Source organism: Zingiber officinale, chromosome 4A, assembly GCF_018446385.1.
Source record: "Zingiber officinale cultivar Zhangliang chromosome 4A, Zo_v1.1, whole genome shotgun sequence".
Lineage (NCBI taxonomy): Eukaryota > Viridiplantae > Streptophyta > Magnoliopsida > Zingiberales > Zingiberaceae > Zingiber > Zingiber officinale.
Genome location: NC_055992.1, coordinates 162860016 through 162875762, shown reverse-complemented (window position 1 = coordinate 162875762; position 15747 = coordinate 162860016).

Here is a 15747-nt window from a genome sequence, read left to right as displayed (position 1 = left end):
ATATATTTCCTCTAAGAACCCTCTAATTGATTCACATTAAATTATTTCACATTTGTTATTTGATTTTTCTTTGTTGTAGGGGACTGAATTATGTGATGATAATGACATCAATAGAGCTATTATGTGGAAGAAAGGATGCGCCAACAAAGGAGGAGAGTTTGAAGGTGAAGATTTGGTGGACACAGTACACAAGATTGTAAGTAAATTTTCATGTTCTTCTGATAATGACTTCAATATATCTTCTAGTTTTCGAGAGTAAAGTTGCATGCATGCATACCCTTTGCGTGAGGAAGCCAAGGCAAGCAGTGCAATGAGGAGTTTAACAGCCATTCCTTGCATAGCTTGAATTCTCAGTACTAGAGCATGTATTGAGGAAGTAAATGGTGAATGAATGCATTGAGAGCTTAGAGGTGACGGGTTTATATAGAACAGATGTGGATTTACTAGGTATCTAGGTTTGAAATGTTCTTACTTGGAGAAGAGATCAAGTCGAAAAGTCTATTACATGCAGTGGTTTCCTTTTGCTGCAATCAATTAATGGTGAATGCATTGAGAACTTAGAGGTGATAGCTAGAGTTTCTATAGAACAGATGCAGATAAATCAACCAGGTTTGAAACGTTCTTGGCAGTAAGCAATTTGTAAGCTTCAGTAACCCAAGGGCCAGTAAAGTTGTTCCCCAGACCACTGCTCTGAAGCTTCTATTATGTTTTCCCACTTGATTGGTGACAAATAAAGCTCCTTGTCTCCTTGAGCATTCTCTTTGTGCTGTTTTAGTTTGAATTAAAGCATAAGATTCATGATTCGGAACTTGAGAGGTTGGGAACAACTTTACTTTTGATTATTCTTTCCTGCAACTCCAGACAATTAGCTTCAATTATGTGGTGGTCCTCTCTTTATGGGTTTGTGTAGTGAAAATTTATTAAAATTTTGTCATTTTATTAAACTTGTAGTCAATTGCTCAATCAAATATGTGCCTTTTTTAGAATTGTGCAGAAGTAAATATATGATTGAATGCCAAAAAAGGAAAAAATATTTCAAAGTCAACTTCATATTTGTTCAATATGACTTACTAAGCACTTGACTTGAGCTATCACGGGAAGAACCGGCCTGGACATCAGTATTTTTTAAACCAATATTGCATATCCTTGGTAATTATCCTTGGTAAAGTACTGATAATTCTTTTTAATGTTGCATTACAGGATGAATATATACAGCAAAAGAGGGAGGGTAAGCTGCAATGCGAAGGAGCAAAAGAGGATATTCTTACCAAGGCACTTGAAACTCAGGAATATTCTAGGCGTGTCCGGGGTATCGGAGGTCATATCAACCCAACAATCTATTTCAATGTTGGTAGAACAAGGAAGAAATATGATGTTACCCTAGATATAATCGCTGAGCATAAAAGGGAGTTGAAGGAGGCGAAGATGCAAATTTTAGAACAAGATGTACGCATCCAAAAACTTGAAGCATTAATGCATAAAAGGGGTGCATGGGACAATTCAATTGATGACAAAGGCAGTTGCTCGGTGAAGTTTCATCAGAAGAATATTGAAGAAGATGACGTACAGATTGTGGGTAAAGACGAAGTTTTACAGGTAAAATACAAGTTATAGTGATATTCATTATTATTATAGCATTATAAACTAAATATAATCAACATGCTTTTTTTAATATTTTAGGGTCAATCAGTTGCATTGACATTGGAATCTTGCTCAAATATTGCTGCATATGGTACAATTGTTTGTTTCAATGGCATGGAAAAAATGCTTCATGGTATTCCATTTCCCAAGAATTGCATTCGAGTCTCCATTGATCAAGCAGTGGACAAATCCGCTCCTTTGCCATATCCAATTCCAAGTGAATGTGAAGTAATTGGTGATGCCATAGGAACTGTTGTGGCTTGGCCTGAACAGCAGATTGTGAAGCAAGATGAGGTATATGAGATATTATATTTCTAATTATATTGTCACTTTATTATTATATTTCTAATTATATTGCCACTTTATTATTATTCAACCTAGCTATCTAACTTGTTTATATTTGAAATTATTAGAAGCCTAGAAGGAAGAAGTTTGAACGAAAAAAATCAAAACCTACTTTGTCAACAAGTGTCCCAAGAGCATTACATATGTTATATTGTTACAGGAAGCATGCTCTAGATGGAGGAAAATGTATATCAATGTGCTTAGATAATGAAGTGTTTGATGAAGATTGTGAACTTTTTCTTGACCTTGAGGACATCAATTCTTTGTATCATTTGGAGTCAATTTCAGGAAATTTGATCGTTGCCTACATATGGTAAGTAAGTTTATTTAAGCAATTTCAGCAACTTTTTCATCACATGTTTGCTTCCCAATTTTAGCAACTTATTATGGTTTATTGTTACAATTTCACCAACTTATTATGAGTGATCATTATTTTTTAATCCACATGATTGTTTTGTATCTAAATTTTATTATTTAGTATCTAAATATTATTTTCTCAGTTGCAACTGCATTGCTTTACTTATGCTGGGAAATTACTGCATTGCTTTATGTTTGCTGGGAAATTCTAATATCTAGCAAGACAGAAAATCCCTGATTTGAACTGCAAGAAGTTTACTAATATTGTTGTGTGAACAAGTTTACTCTTGAAAAATTCAACTTCTAGTAATTTTCTCATACCATGTTATTCTCATTAAGTTAATAGTTCATCATTTCTATTGAGAGGTTTACTAATATCAATTGATGTGGTACACTTTACATAAATATAGCTCATTCATTTTCAACCGGCCCTTAATGTTTGCCTTCTGCCATTTGTTCTTCTAGACAGGAAGTACTTTGCTCATATCTTTTTTCTTGTATATTTTTAAGTATCTTAAATGTGCTTGTCCTCAAGAAATAAAAGAATTTGCATGTATACATTTCTGGTATGTTTAATATGCAAGACTGTTCATAGTAAGTTCTCATGTATGGATGTTACTATCATCAACCATAACTGAGTGTGATGAGTGATCATTATTTTTTCGAACTTATTATGATTGTTTTGTATCGAATTTTTATTATTTAGTATCTAAAGATTTTGTTTCTTTCCAATGGTAGGTGGCGGTAGAAAAAGATGGTGAAAGATACCAAGCCAAAGAAATTCAGATTTATGAATCCTCACAAACTCCCATATCCGGCAAAAGCGGCACAAGACAAATCAGTTAAGCTTGAAACCCTGAATCAAAGGGCAACTCTTTTAGCAGATAAGCTGACAAGTGCATCAACAGATCAACTAGTGTTAGTGCCATGTAATGTCGGGTAAGCAAGAAGTAAAACATCACTTTCAATTGCTTCCTTTCGATAATTTATTCAATTTTATGATCTAATCCTATGTATTTGCCTAGTTTCCATTGGAATCTTAGTGTTATTGAACCTTACAAGGATGCTATTTACTTGCTTTCCCTAAGTTGTCGCATTCGCGATGATGATTCAAAATACGTAATGGAAATGTGAGTTCAGATTTCTTTTAGTAAATATTTATTATAATAAAAATCTTATTTAACAAATATTCTTAACGTATGAAGGGCCTTAAAATTGTTTAATTCAACCAAGGGAAGGAAAGGTAGGAAAAATGTTAAGTGGGAAGTAGTTAAGGTATGTGTACTTTTGTTTAACATATATTGTAATGTGTATAATTTTCATTAACAATTTGACTCTAATTACTATATATAGGCTCCTCAACAACCGGATGCGAAACAATGTGGTTTTTTTGTGATGCGATTTATGAGAGAAATTATTGAAGAAGTTGAGACTATTGAGAGAGATTCGTTGCAATCAATAGTAACATTATTTAGCTTATCTCAAATTATTTGACATAAACTATTTAAAATTGCAAAGTGATCAGTGTTGATTATTTTTTCCATTAACATAAATTGTGTATGCTCACAGTTCACAAAAATAGGGTACTCTCGTGAACAAATTGATGAGGTTCGGTCCGAGTTGGCGGAGTGTATACAAGATCATATTTATGAATAGGTATGGAATGATAGTTGCCATAATTCTATTTAGATTTAAGTTCATGGAATGGTGGTTTTTTTTGGTGGAATCATAGTTAATGCCAATTTTTTTGATGCAGTGCATAGTTACCAGATCGACCTTGAGCAGTTGACCCCAAAGAAAAGTTGTCACTGAAGTTTAAAAACTTGTGAAAAATTTTAGTGAATGATGATGTTTTGTGAATGATGATGTTTTGGAAAAATTGTCACTTAGGTGAAAGGATGTTTTCTGGATTAATATGCAAGTACAAAGCAATGTATTATATGTTATTCTGTAAAGTTCTGTCCGTGTAAATTATCTAGTTTCTTTATCTAGCTTTTGTTCCACTATTGGGTTTGTTTTTCTAATAATTACTCGTGCAGCAAAATACTGAGCAAGAAGCTGTAGATCTTATAATCAGGTAAAGTAGAAAAAGTTAACTACTTCATTATGCTTTCATCTTAGTATTTGTATATTTGATTTGTCTTCTTTGAACCAGCTTCAAGTCAAAAAGCCAGATCCTCTAGATAGCTGTTAAAAATAAGGTATTATTTGGTTTGTCAGTGATCTTAATATTTGGTAATATTTGGTCTTTGATGCTCACGACAGAGTTCCAACGCTGCATGATTACCTTGTTCAAGCAGATTGCTCACTGCCTCAGTAGCTCGCATTTTCAGGTTTGTTTCATCATTGATATTCCTTCTTTTTAGTGTTCTATATTAAAAGGAAATACTAACTGTCGATGAGATTGTTATCCTCTTGCTTGAACATGAACCAAAGTATATAAATTTGACCTTTTGATCTGAAAGTATAAAAAGTTAATTGGATACTAGTTTTTTATTTTTTTTTTGCAGTTGCATTTGTTGTATTTTCATATGTTTCTCAGTGAACTTCTAAACAATTCTTTTTTCATTAATTTATTAAGGCTTATTATAAGTTTCAGTTTGATGGTGCAAATTGTTTTCTTTTGTAATCCATCTGTTTCTTCTTTGGTTTAGGAAAGTTGAAGTGAATCCCTTGATAGTTGTTTCATAGGTTTGTTCCATTATTTTCCAATACGTACTGGAATCACTATCAATAGCCCTCAAGGACTGTTTACAACCTTGCAATCAAATTAATTGGACTTATAATCTAATGTATGGTCATCTGGAGCATGAATATTGGAGGATTCATGAATGACTCTTCGGATGATGAATGTATGTCATTTAATATTGGTTCATGTATTTATTTAGATACATCTTGAGTATTCCTATAAATACCCTATGTATTTAACAATTCAAAGATGAAGAAAATCGAAGTAGTTGAACACTAACACTTGGACGCCAACATTTTTGAGTTGGCGCCTAGATTTGACCATCTAACAGACACGGCTAAAGGATCAACTTCTATGAACACCCTTAATAACTTATACAGATATTTGTGAACAATTAGGTTGATGGCTATCATTTATCCTCCCTTTTTGTTGTTTTTTCCATGTACCCAATGCAACTTTTATTTCAAAGGTTCCAAGCTGATGAACAAGGATGGGTGGACACAATCAAGTCAGTGCGATTTGGAGGAGCTGTCAGGATTAGTACCATGGATTGGCTTGGGCAATCTCAATATTTGCGTCAAACTGTCTTCTGGCCTTCCCTATCATCTGCAGTATCTGAGGTATACTATGCACATTTACCGTGAATTTTCCTTATTGAGCTTGGGCTAGTGACGGTTACGAATGTATTTTATTTCAAGAACCGTATAAGCAAGTGTTCGTGCATCTAGTTTTATAACAATGCACTTCGTATCTTTGATCTAAAAAGCTTCTGAAACAAGTCATCTTCTCCAAGCATGCCCTGGTCAACATGCTAGTCACCTACTGGAGTCATTTCCTCGATGGCACGGATGAATACCTGAAATCCATCCTCTACTCCACCATTCTTTGCCACTCCTCAAGCGAAACAACTGCAAAGGTAGAGTCAACATCAAGTATAACATCGCGCCTAGCTACAAGAAGACCGGGGCCGCCCAATCCCATAAAGCCAAGTCAAACACCAAGTAGCATTTTGTAACTTATTCCTCTTAGGTTATATGCTTGGTTAATATATATGCTTAGAACTTGTAAAGACAGGTCAAACATTAATATGCTTGGTTAATATATCCATCTACAACACTCCCGCTTTTTCCTCTAAATATGATTTTCATTTAGCACAGAACTAATGCCAATTTTTTTTTTTGATGCAGTGTTTAAAGAGCTTGAGTAGAAGTTGGCCCTAAAGAAAACTTGTCAGTTATGATATAAACACACTTACGGTATGAATTACATGTATATATAACATTGACATATTATTTAGTACGAGATTTACATGTATGAAAGTTTTCATACAAAATTTCTTGATTGCCTACAACCCGGTGTGTTGATGACAAGTTGAAGAAGATGGCTCTAAGAGTGATAGTTGAAAGCCTTTCAGAAGAAGAGATTGCTGGACTTAAAGAAGCAATTCCATGCGATGGACACCAACAACAGCGGTTAGTCAATGATGAGGTATTGTAAAACTTGTGTGTTTGAAAAATTATTGTCATGAAGTTAAGGATAACTTGTATGATACAAATTTAATTTGTGGATCAATATGTATACATTTTGTTTGTATAATATAAAGTTTTATTTATTTGTTAAATAGTCTTATTATAAAAATGATTGTGGTTGTGGATATTCAATTATATGTAAATTTTGAGTATTTTTATAATTTTGCGTATTTGGACAACGCTTAAAAAACACTATTTTTAAATTTAAAAAGACAACGTTTTTAAGTAATAAAAGACAACGCTTAAAAAACAATGTCTTTGAGACCAACCACAACGCTTTTAAAGCGTTGTCTTTGATATGTGCATTTTTACAACAGCATCTTTAACAACGCTTTTTAAGAACGAATAGACAACGCTTAAAAAGCGTTGTCTTTGTGACCAACCACAACGCTTTTAAAGCGTTGTCTTTGATATGTGCATTTTTACAACAGCATCTATAACAACGCTTTTTAAGAACGAAAAGACAACGCTAAAAAAGCGTTGTCTTTGTGACCAACCACAACGCTTTTAAAGCGTTGTCTTTGATATGACTTTCTACAACACCATCTACAACATCACTTTTTAAGTACATACGACAACGCCAAAAAAGCGTTGTTGTTTAGCTTTTTTCTTGTAGTGCATACTTCGTAATCCATGGTTTATAAATTATGTTTGACACCATAAATACCATCTCCCCACCAAGACCTTCACAGGGGACTTGATTTCATGAAAATCCAAGTAGGGGAGGGCCATCAGTGGGTTTTGGTCAAAACCCACTGATGGACCTAGACACATCGGATTGGACCCATATCAGCGCTAGTGGTATTCTGGAGTTGCAAGGACTCAGAATCTGGTGGCAAATAAATGTTTAAATATTTATAGGTGCTGGGAAAAATTTAAAATACAATCAGCCTCCGTTGGGCCTGATATGCTTGGATATCAGGCCCAACGTGGCCTTGGTATGGTATCCTTTCTTATAAATTTAATTTACAATAATTTTATTCGCCATAAATTTTAGTTACACAAACAGTAAATCATTACTACAATAAATTATTACAATTGTTCACTATTTCTATAGTTTAAAATTTTTGTCAGACATGATTTTGTGTCCAAGTCTAAATCTATAAGCTCTCATATCAGCTTGTACAAAGTCTGTAGATCTCCGGAACATCAAACTCTCTGCATAGCGCATTATAAAAAAAGCACAATCCAACCTACAAAACAAATGCACAATCCATCATAGAAAAGGCAAATAGAATTATTATGGAACATACACTAATACTTACGATTTGCTTTGTGTGGGGCCAATAACTTGCATCGTTTTATACTCTCTCCCGGAGAATGGTTCTAAACCTTTATGCCATATGTGATAGTATGACCAGTTCAGCTCCTTAAAAAACAACACCTACAAATATCAAACCATAGTAATTAATACATAAACAATGATTATTGGATATAAGAAATTTGTTACTTACAGTTTGATTAAAAACAGAAGTGTAATTTTCTGTGGTGCCAAGAGAGTTATAATGAATTATTTGTCGTTCCTCCAGGTCCATGACCATTAGATGCCAATGATCATCTTGGTTATGTAAAGGACAAAAAATATATCTAATGTCCTTGTCGTCATCTGTTTTTGCAGTTTGTTTCAATGCATCCACGTGCATCATTCCGAACAAGTCCTATACAAATAATAAAGCTATTATGGTGACTGCATCCAATATATAATTTAAACAATTTACAATGAGATAAGGGACATACTGGGAATCCAACCCCACAAAATATGGATGGGTGGTATGGTGAGTTAGAGTGTTTGGCTTCATTAGCAAGAATATTCCAATAAACATTTATGCAATCCCCATTGGTATATTGTGTCCAATCAAATATTGTCATAAAAGATTGCATATCTAAGGAGAAATTATCATTTGCCCATATTGGTTGCACCGTCACCCTACACACAAGTATACAGTCAATGGTATTTAATAAATTGAAAATAAAAAAATTATCATTAACCTCCAATAATAATCCTTTGTTGACATGTGGGTTAAGAATTTAGGTTGGCAACTACGTTACCTTAACTGACTGAGCTTCAACAATGCATCGGCTATCACATCATCTTTGCTCTTTTTAAAAAATGTTTTTGCTTGCTGAGATAATTAAAATAATACTATGTCATTAAGGATTCTAAAATAACAACTTACCTACTCTCGACCGTACCTTCAATATTTTGGTTTTGACCTTGTTAATTTCATGACATTGTGTTTCTATCTGTGATGAACTTGTATTTTCTGTCTTTGATGGTGCAGGAGCATCCGGTTCGACACTAAGAACAACCTGTTTGCCTTTTTTTTGGTGCATTGGGATATCAACCTTCTCTGGGTTCTCTTTCTTTTGGGGCCTACCCGAAAATTAGTTGGAATTATAAGCAGATTAGGGTCTATGCCTTCTGATGCTCTTGGCTCCCCTGATATGCTCTGTATGACTTGTTGGAGCTCTTTAATCTTATTTTCGGCATCGGCTATGATTTTGTCTTTTACAGTTAAAATTCTGTTATCCACGTCAGAATTTATAGTGTCAGCCTTGTTGCCACTCGTATCCCGTTCTTTACGCAGTTCACTTATTTGTTGATCCTTTTCTTTAAGCATAGCTTCCATATCAGCAATCACAATATCCTTTGCTGCTACTAGACTATCCTTTTCTTCTATCACCGTTGCCAGGTTTTTATTAGCTTCCTCCAAACTTTGAGAAGCTTTATATAATTCTTGCTTTAAACTCTCAATTTTGTTATCCTTTTCCTTGCACAAACTATAATCTACGGTATCGTCACACTGGAGTTGGCCTTCTTCGGCTTGATGTAAAGATCCTTGGCCAACCAACTCAAGATACTCAGATGGCTGAGGCCGGTTTGGTAGTAAATTAAACTTTGATTCTGTCGGAATTAACTCTACTAAAATTTTATCTGCAGTTACACGGTCTATCATGTTTTTTACTGTGTCAACATGATAGTTAGGCCACCTCCATCGTAGTATTCTTGGCAATTTTTCTGGATTGTCTGGATCAATAATGCTGATGTGCTCACACACCCATACCTACAATATGATTATAAAAGTAATTCATAATCTTTACACATATCTTGCTATATATGTAATCGGACTTACAGCTAAAATATTTGGAAATCCCTTTAGCAAGGGGGCCTTGGGCGTTGCATCAGCAACCTGTGGTTTTGGTCTTAATGTAAGCTCCAATCCAATGGAGTCTAATTGTTGAGCCATGAAACTGTATACTGCATTGCACCAGTTAAACCTAGCTAAGTTCTCAAAATCATCTACACAGTCAATTAGGGAGAGCACATGTATTCTGAGAACACTGCTACTCCCACAGAACAGAACTGTTGTAAAAAAATACAGGATAAAAAGCTGACAGTACAGCTTGTCGTTTGATCTATACTTCCTAATCAGTTTCTCTAAATGTTTGGCAGAACAATCCGATTCTCGGAAAAACTCCATGTACAGTGCGCTTGAAGCCTCATTTAAATCGAGACGAACTATATCTCCATTGTCGGGTAGGCCAAGAATCAGTCCCACATCTACCTTTGTAAAATTGAGCTTCTTCCCATGGAAGATAAAGTTTTTTTCCTCATGATCCCAGTTATCAAACATATTTTGTACCTGAGCTCTTACAAAAGAACTATCAGGGAGGTCGAGGATCCAGGAAAAAGGTGTGCCTCGAATCATCTATTCTTGTTCTGAAGTCGGGTTAACAGAAGAGATAAACTTTCTGAAGTGGCAAATGGTACTTTTCCAGTTCATTCTTTTAGTTCTTCCTCTGTTGACGTAACTTTGATAAGTTGGTCGATCAGCACACAGACTTGTGGAGACTTCTTTTGTTGCCATTGCGAACCTACGTACTGTATAACCAAACACAGAAAAACTCTACGCTCTTATTCTAACACACCCACACAAACCCTAGGTTAACCGGTTATAGAAAGCTTACCTAAATTATCAACCGACCTCCGTACGGAAATGATTCTTGAACGCCAGTGAAGGAAGAGTGGGTTTTGGCCCGGAGCTGCGTTGAATGGCTTCGAGAAGAAGATGAAGAACGAAGCAGGAGAGTGTGCGCTTTTGCAGATTGAAACTTGGGCTGATATCTCATTAATTTATTTTATCTAATCGCCTCGATTTATGTGTAAGATTATTTATTATTAATTTGAAATATTACTTTTTATATTATCAGCCCCACGTTGGGCCTGATATCCAAGCATATCAGGCCCAACGGAGGCTGATTGTATTTTAAATTTTTCCCAGCACCTATAAATATTTAAACATTTATTTTCCACCAGATTCTGAGTCATTGCAACTCCAGAATACCACTAGCACTGATATGGGTCCAATCCGATGTGTCTAGGTCCATCAGTGGGTTTTGACCAAAACCCACTGATGGCCCTCCCCTACTTGGATTTTCATGAAATCAAGTCCCCTGTGAAGGTCTTGGTGGGGAGATGGTATTTATGGTGTCAAACATAATTTATAAACCATGGATTACGAAGTATGGCTCCGTGCCAGTTGCCATTTATAAGTGCCAAGGCGACTTTGGGCCTGATATGCTTGGATATGGGCCTGATATCCAAGCATATCAGGCCCAACGGAGGCTGATTGTATTTTAAATTTTTCCCAGCACCTATAAATATTTAAATTATTATTTGCCACCAGATTCTGAGTCCTTGCAACTCCGAATACCACTAGAGCTGAAATGGGTCCATTCCGATGTGTCAGGTCCATCGGTGGGTTTTGACCAAAACCCACTGGCCCTTCCCTACTTGGATTTTCATGAAATCAAGTCCCTGTGAAGGTCTTGGTGGGAGATGGTATTTATGGTGTCAAACATAATTTATAAACCATGGATTACAGTATGGCTCCGTGCCATTTGCCATTTATAAGTGCCAAGGCGACTTTGGGCCTGATATGCTTGGATATCAGGCCCAGATATCCAAGCATATCGGGCCCAACGGAGGCTGATTTTAAATTTTTCCCAGCACCTATAAATATTTAAACATTTATTTGCCACCAGATTCGGAGTCCTTGCAACTCCAGAATACCACTCGATATGGGTCCAATCAGAGGTGTCTAGGTCCATCGGTGGGTTTTGACCAAAACCCACTGATGGCCCTCCCTACTTGGATTTTCATGAAATCAAGTCCCTGTGAAGGTCTTGGTGGGAGATGGTATTTATGGTGTCAAACATAATTTATAAACCATGGATTACGTAGTGGCTCCGTGCCGGTTGCCATTTATAAGTCAGCCTACTTTGGGCCCGATATGCTTGGATATCAGGCCCACGTTGGGCGATATCCAGCGTATCGGGCCCGCGTTGGGCTGATATCCAAGCATATCGAGCCCAACGGAGGTCGATTGTATTTTAAATTTTCCGGCACCTATAAATATTTAAACATTTATTTGCCACGATTCGAGTCCTTGCAACTCCGAATACCACTAGCCGATATGGGTCCAATCAGGTGTATAAGTCCATCGGTGGGTTTGACCAAAACCCATCGATGGCCCTCCCTACTTGGATTTTCATGAAATCAAGTCCCCTGTGAAGGTCTTGGTGGGGAGATGGTATTTATGGTGTCCAACATAATTTATAAACCATGGATTACGAAGTATGGCTCCGTGCCAGTTGCCATTTATAAGTGGTAAGGCGACTTTGGGCCTGATATGCTTGGATATCAGGCCCACGTTGGGCCTGATATCCAAGCATATCAGGCCAACGGAGGCTGATTGTATTTTAAATTTTTCCCAGCACCTATAAATATTTAAACATTTATTTGCCACCAGATTCTGAGTCCTTGCAACTCCAGAATACCACTAACGCTGATATGGGTCCAATCCGATGTGTCTAGGTCCATCAGTGGGTTTTGACCAAAACCCACTGATGGCCCTCCCCTACTTGGATTTTCATGAAATCAAGTCCCCTGTGAAGGTCATGGTGGGGAGATGGTATTTATGCTGTCAAACATAATTTATACACCATGGATTACGAAGTATGGCTCTGTGCCAGTTGGCACGGAACAGTGCACACCTTTTCTTTTCTACCCTATGGAATCGATTACTACACTCCCTTTGTGCATGTTTTAACACATCTATATTTCACTACATATTAATGTGACTTTGAAATTACGAACCCCTTCCTGTTGAATTGAAATGTATCGCATTTTTATTTGACACAATGGAGATATGGTGTGAAGTATTATTTCTGCCTTGCAGGTGATGGTATACACTTCTCATACCTACCATAAAACTGTAACACAAACTAAATACTCCATAAACGTATATAACAGAAACATCACTTTTAACAACTGTTTGTCTTACAAACCTATTTATGTACTTCATACAAAACATATGCCTCAACTCCTCGAATTTACAATTCAGTCAAGATCTAGGGGCTGGCGGCATTCTACAGGTCCTCCGATTATGGCCCAGTTGTTTGCACCTGCTGCATTTGATTTTTACCTTTCCATTATGTTTTGACTTGATCCTTGCCTTCTTTCGCCTACCAGGCTGCACAAGGCTACGTGGACATAGCACTATAATGTTGTTGACACCCCTAGGCCAAAATTCTTTGCTTCGACAGGGGTAAATACGATCCATGTATGTCGTTTTCCAATTATGTGAATGAAAGTAATGCTCACAATATGGGAGTGTATCCATGTTCCGGTGAATTATGACGGCATTTGCATGTGAGCAAGGCAATCCTGAAATTTGAAACTCCCCACAGTTACAATATTTCCTCTCCAAATCAACAATGTATGAAGCACCCCATGTCTCTACTTCCATTTCAGATTGAGAGTAGGGGTGGACTTTATATCGTCTAGCTTTCTCTCTCCTTGATTGCATTTCTTTGGTAGCATGAGGTGTCAACGCTACATACCATTTCGACGCTTCCTCCTTACGGTTACAGAACCATTGAGCTACCTTTCTTCTGGTATTATCAATTAACCTGTTTATCGGAAGTTCATGCGTCTCCTTGAACAAAGCATTTAAACTCTCTACACAATTGGTGGTTAGCATTGTGTACCTTCTCCCACTAAAGTGTGCATTAGCCCATCTTTTAGGGTCAATGTTCTGAAGCCACTTATGAGCATCTGGATGTTTTTCAAGCATGGACTGCATTATGAGATCATATTGTAGTGTTGTGTTTGCTCGAGCAGCTGCCCAAAACAACCCTAAACCTGACCTACTGCCAGTATCTGTTACCATATTGCAAGACATGTGGTGGCAACAAAAAGCATGATGGGCAGTAGGGTATACTTTCCTAACTGCTGCTATAATGCCACGATGTCTATCTGATACTATACTCATTGACTCTGGATCAACATTAAAGAATCTCTTCGTATGATCTAGAAACCACTCCCATGCAGACCCACATTCAACTTCAGCGATTCCAAAGGCTACTGGGAGGACATTGTCATTAGCATCTATTGATGTAGTCATCAATAACACACCCGGATATTTGCCTCTTAGGTGTGTGGCATCAATTCCAATTAATTTACGCAGATAAGACCTAAATACTCTCCTACAAGCTCCAAAACCCCAAAAACATCGTTGGAACTGATTATCCCCATTCCTGTGTAGTGCAACATAGGTTTCAGGATCCCTTACTCTTAACTCACGCAGATATAGTGGAAGATCTCTATATGCTTGATCATAATCTCCAACAACTTTCTTCATCGCTTTCTCTCGAGCTATGTAAGCTTTTCTGTAGGATATGGTCACTCCGAACCTGGCTTTTATATCTGCTATAATCATACTTGGCTTGTATTGTTCATTAGCAAGAAATTGCTCTTCAACAAAAGAAGCTACAAAGGATGAAGAGCATGCTTGATGATCAACACTTTCCCTAATGGTGCCACATTAGTGTTCCTTTATATATTTCGTAACAATGAACTCGACATCCCCCCTGGCAACTACTCTCCACTTACACGGTTGATTGAAGCAGACAGCTTTTACTTTATTTTTCCGAGTGTCAACTGGGTTATATCTCATATGTTTAACCATGTCATGCTTCACAAGTTGATTCTTGAACTCTTGTCGAGACTGAAATATCTGTCCTACAAAAAATTCATGCTGATCTGTTGCCTCTTCAATTGGCCTTTGGAGCAATCGAGAATTTAGAATATATGGATCATCAGCTATTGGGAACTCCTCCTCTAAGTCACTATACTGCTCTTGAGATATTTCATATTGTTCAATCTGCATATCATCGACAAAGAATTCTTGTACATTTGTATTGCATTGCATTTCCTCTCCATTTCGGTTATAATACCCTTCCTCCTCACTCCAACTAGGCTCATAGTAATCAACAAGTGTTGCACACGGGTTCAGAACCTCATCTTCTTGAATACTAGCTTTTTCATTTAGATCAAATGTGAAATTATTGCTCGTATTTCTATTTGTGTTATGCACACAATTATACTGTGAAGATGATGGAATATTTGTTCTGGATACTTCTCCTACATTATCCGCATGTCCAATGCTAGAAGTTGCATCAAGAGTATTCCATATCTCAGATAGAATTTCGTCAGTTATATGATCATCCCTGATAAATAAATTATAAACTATTTTAGTAAATTTGCAACTCCATAATCTTTTTCTGTAGTTAAATTGTAATTTTGCTCAAACTAGGAAGGGTCTGATGTAAAAGCAAAGTTTTAACCACATAACACATTATCGATATCAGGCCCAAGGTGGGCCTGATATCATATATATCAGACCCACGTTGGGCCTGATATCTATGATATCAGGCCACTTTTGAAGCAGATACTTCTTGTAAACTAGGTCCACCACTGACTAAACCCTAAACCATAAATAAACAATTTTTAGCCAAACTTAACTATTTACGTCAAAAACTAACATGAATTAAATCGATTAAGTCTTCTATTACATCATAATTCAAGTGTTATTGAATATTATTCCCCACACAACCAAAATTAACCATAAAACCACTTTTTGCTGCCACCCTTCACACACAAATGGTGTACTTTTTATTTACCTTCACTACCCTATTTTACAGTAAAAAAATCCATACATACATGTCTAAATCTTTAAATGTGTGCTTCTACTCATTTCCCTCTTGCAAGAAGTTTGTCCTTCTCGGCTGACCTTCTTAACTTAATTTGTCCTTGGTCTCCTCTAGCAACTCTTACGCAAT